Below are 5,096 nucleotides of genomic sequence, written 5' to 3' on the forward strand. Positions count from 1 at the left end.
AGGAGTGAAAAACAGAAAAAAGAACAGAATTGGGGAAAATAAATCATAAAACTATTATAGTACATAATATATTTTGGGCACCAATCTTTGTTCTTTACTTATATTAATTCTTTTGGCCTTCATAACAAGTCTATGGCATAGGTAGTATGACTATTACTCCTGTTTACCAATGAGAACACTGAGGTCCAGAGAGGTTAAATGACTGCCTAAGGTCACAGAGCTAGGAAGTGACTGAGATCAGAACGGGCAGGTCAAAGTTGGCATGTAACTCAAATATATTCATATATATAATTCTGACTCTGCTTCCAGAGTCTGTTTTTTAACCATACTGCTCTTTTGATTGTAGGAGAGCATCCTGTAGTTATGTGTACTATCCTTCTAAGTCAATACTCCTCTTTTCTGTGCCCCTTTTTTGTCCCAGTGGAAACTGTTGATGAGAGGACTTCTTTTCTACCGTGTGTGTATGGACTGACTCAGCTCCAGAGCCAAGGAAGTTTCTGAGCGGGCAACTATCTCTAAACTGACATCTCTGAAAGACGTAGGATTTCTATCCTCTTTATCGAAGAAAGCATAATCTGTGACTGTGCCAGACTCTCCGAAGCAAACAACATCACTGACAACTGTGTACTCAGCCAATAATAGGAGTTAAATAATATTCTTTCATTCCGTTTGAAAAGCAGTGTACCATAAAGCTGAACTGCTAGGGAAAAAACTTTTCAATGTTTTATATTTATATCTAATTTAATTAATTATATTTATATTCAAATACTATGCAGCAGTGTTAAATTTAGAGAGCGATAGTATATAAATTAATTTTGTTTGTAGAATAAGACAACATCTTAAATACTATGCGCCTTTTTTTCTGGATAACAATTGGAATACATTAAACTCAAACAAGTCAGCATAAAACAAGTATTATCATACTTAAGAGACTGCAATAAACTTTGTTAAAACTATTTTTAAGTGAAGTGATAGATGGCCTTTGAACAAGCAAAAACTCTGGCAAATATGTAATTTTTAGAACAATTCATTTCATCACCTTAATCTAAACGTATAAAAAAATAAAAGCTTATCTTGTTGTGTGTGGGCTTTGCTGATGAAAGTTAGTCTCCTTCGCTCCTCCAAAAAAGAGAGAGAGAAAGAAAGAGAGAGAGAAATCGAGAGAGAAAAGGAATGTGTGGCATTCTTTTGTGTCAGGGTGTATCACAGCAGGATTTAATGTAGAATTCGGCTCTGTTTCAAGTTTACATATCAGTGTAGCAGGTAGAATTCCTGTGCAATAAAGTTGGCTAAAGCGAAAACTCAGGAAATATGCTTTAATATTGGGAAAATAGTCTTTTTTGTACAAATAAAAATATCTTTATAATGATCTGCAATCAGCTCAGCTCTCTATAGATTGAAATATTCTGACTTGTCTCACACCATCAGTCGTTATATATTGCTAAAATTAACCAAAGGAATTTCAATCTATTAGATTGCTTTAGAAACTCTTAGTGAATACTTTCATATAAACAAGTACTTAATATACTAACATGCTATCGAATATCTAAATTACACGTACAAGAAAAAAATGTAAAAACACTTGCCTTGTCTGCAAAATATTCTTGAAGTCTTTTAAGCCTATGAATTAGCTAACTTCAAGTTTTATTTCAAAGACTTAAAATCACGGAGCCAAAATAGGTATTTTGTCTGTGCCACACTGGTTTTCAGCTAGCCCTAAATCAGAATCTCTATCTTGGTATGATATTCAAAATTTATTTTTCAAATAGGTCTCTTAAAATATGGCTTATTTCTTTATATAATCATATTTCATGAAAAAGCAAATCATGTATGTCGGAACAAAATAGATTAATAAAAAATTGGTTATGGCACGGTTAGCTAAAATAGCATCTTAAGGCAAATATTAGTGTTGTTCATCATTATTAAATAAGGATCATTTTCATAAACTATTTCTCATAAATGTCGGATGCTTTCTCATTTTAAAAGAGAGTCTGAGGAAAAGATGTTCCCTTCTTATTTTATAAGCAAAATTAATATGTATACTATCGCTCTCTCTAAATTTAGCACTGCTGTGCTGTAATATTTTGAAAATTTCCTTTCCCATTTCTCAGGATTCCTGCATCATAATTTGTTTTCTCTGTGCTCATAAATGATATAAATAAAATATTCACTCTTTATCTTCAAATATTTCAGAAACTTCTAAACTCAAGCCAATATGGTATATATTATGTAAAGTTAAAAAAAATTCCACACTAATAATTTTCGAAAGCCAAGTTTGTAATGTTTCTGAAAGAAGTAATTTAAAAACAAGCAAAGCAGACACTTAAACACCTGTTTTTTAAATCAAAGACTCATCATCCATGTGGATATAATGCCATATAAGCCACTTATTCCTGGGTACAACAATATCTTCATTCTCCATGAGCATTGCTAGAGGTAGGAGGCTCTTGTCGTCAGTTTATAGTCTTCTGGGTTCCTCTATACCTACAGTGCCACTTCAGAGTCCCTGTGAGAGACTTCGGTGAAGTCAGTGTTCACTTCACCAATGGAAGGAGCTGGTGATTTCAATAGGTAGTGTATGTTTCCGTGGTTAAAATTCTCAGGCATGCCCCAACTGATGCAAAATGCGGATGAGTTTCCAATCATGTGAAATTAATTCTTGTAGAAAGGCTGGGGAGTGACATCAGGTTTCATGAGGAAATCAGCTAAAAAATGAAAGACCAGTACATGAAAACTTTTCCCCAATTCAGCACTGCAGTGACCTTGATGATCACTTGGAGCTCTGCTCATGCAGGGAGAGTAATATCCAGAAACAAGCCATTAGTACTGTGAGGGAAAGTAATCCTTCAAAGACAAGCCATGTGTAAGATTATTGCACCTTCCTGTTCCGTGCTTGGGTCTCTCACCATGTACAACAACAATGGTCATTTAATTAATAGCTTATCAATAATTATCAGATATTGGAAAATATCACTTAAAAAAGGATTTCTTTCCTATTAAATGGATATTCTTTACCTTCCTTAAAACTACTCAGTTTTAGGAAAGGCATAATGATGCTCCTACACGTCCCCAGAGGAACGTAGAGGTAGATACTTCAGGAATTAGGGTTAAAATGTTTCATCGTTTCAGAAATTCAATATAATGTAGATTCTGAATTTTAAAAGTGATCATTTATTAGTTGCTGGAAGACCCTAATAAAACATATTAGTTGTCTTATAATCTCTCAATTTGTCATTGTTGTTTTGATTTGCATTTCCCTGATGACATATGATGTGGAGCATCCTTTCCTGTTTATTTGTTATCCGTATATCTTCTTGGGTGAGGTGTCTAGAAAAGTCTCTAGCCCATTTTTTTAATCAGGTTGTTTGTTTTCTTATTGTTGAGTTTTAAGAATTCTTTATATGTTTTGGACAGCAGCCCTGTAACAACTTTATCTTTTGCAAATATTTTCTCCCAATCTACTACTTTGTCTTCTCATTCTCTCCACAGTATCTTTCATAGAGCAGAAGTTTTTAATTTTAAATAAGTCTAGATTACCAATTATTCCTCCATGGATTATGAGATACCACTACACACCTGTTAGAATGGCCCAAATCCAGAACACTGAAAGCACCAAATGTTGGCGAGGATGTGGAGCAACAGGAACTCTCATTCATTGCTGGTGGGAACAAAAACTGGTACAGCCACTTTGGATTATGCCTTTGGTGCTGTATCTAAGAAGTCATCACTATACTCAAAGTCAGCTAGATTTTCTCCTGTTATCGTAGAATTTTGTGGTTTTGCATTTTACGTATATGATCCATTTTGGTAAACATTTGCATTTCGTACACATGTAAAGCAAGCTTCACATAGTTAATGACAAGTCTTTAAAATAATTACAAGACACTGAAAATGTATGAACATTTAGTTTTAAATCACAATGGTAGTAATAATCATCAATATTATATAAATATGTATTGCATACATTTCTAAAAAGGATACTCTAACAAGACTTACTTGTATCATAGAGACATAAATATCTGGTAAAATAGTGTAATTTAACAGTTAGAAAATAAATCTTCACTACTAATGTCCAAAAATCAGAAAAACCTTTTCACTCTGCACGTTCAGTGGCACGTGTAAAGTTGTCATTTGAAATTTCATGTTGTAACAATTAAATTTAGCTTCTTTTTGATATAAAAATGAGTGAATATGGAACAAAAAACTAGGAGTAGATTTTGGCATTTGCTTACTCAAAAAGTTGTGTTCAACAGAAATTATTTACAGATAAAATCAATTCAGCAAAGTGCACCCACAGTCCCTATGACCTTCTAAAGGCTCCAGTTGCAAGTCCGTCTACTTACTGTGGTTGTGAAGCTATATTCCCCCTCTTCCTGAAATGCCTGCCTCCAAGGGCATTCGCGGGATCTATAAACAATCAGTGCAATAAGTAAAGACACACTGTGCCACTGACAATTTAGATCTAAAACCTCATTTCCTGTAGAAAAAACTGTAATCTCTATCAAATGATTAGTTTGAAAAAAACCTCAGACTATTTGATAAAGAAATATTTACGATTGATCTTAGCCAAAAGGCTGAGAAGCGATGATAAGGAAATATTTAGCACTGTTGTCTATAACTATTTTGAAAACTCTATAACTTCTTTGAAAATTTTCCCAGCAGGAAACACATTTATCTTTACCATCTTTGAAACTAAAAAGGCTAAAGGGGTAAATATCTTATTTCTTATGTACATGAAATTATTAAATGCCAAAGTGAAAGCAATTCAAATCTCAAAGATAATTCCATTTCTTCTTCCCTCCTCATCATACACCTGTCCTTTCCTTATTCATATGCAGAATTATATCGGACTTATTCTTATGAAGGAAAACGTTTCTACAAAGTGACGGTAGCTACGATATTGATGGAAGGAGGCCCACAGACTGGTAGAGCCACTGCTCTGGGAGGGAGACTGCATGTCTGGAGGCTCATTTTTAATTAAAAGAACTTATGAATCTCTTTAATATCCCACAACAATATCCTTCATAATTAATTATCAATTTCTGCAGCCTTGTCCCCATAGCCCACATTTCACATAATTTTTGTGAAATGTTATG

At 33.8% G+C, this 5,096-nt stretch overlaps 1 pseudogene; it reads right to left on the reverse strand.

Annotated features, from left to right (window-relative positions):
• Window positions 1–4,463: 4,463 nt before the first annotated feature.
• Window positions 4,464–4,586, reverse strand: LOC123278190 (U2 spliceosomal RNA; annotated as a pseudogene).
• Window positions 4,587–5,096: the final 510 nt, after the last annotated feature.

Source organism: Equus asinus, chromosome 18, assembly GCF_041296235.1.
Source record: "Equus asinus isolate D_3611 breed Donkey chromosome 18, EquAss-T2T_v2, whole genome shotgun sequence".
In the NCBI taxonomy this organism is placed as follows: Eukaryota; Metazoa; Chordata; class Mammalia; order Perissodactyla; family Equidae; genus Equus; species Equus asinus.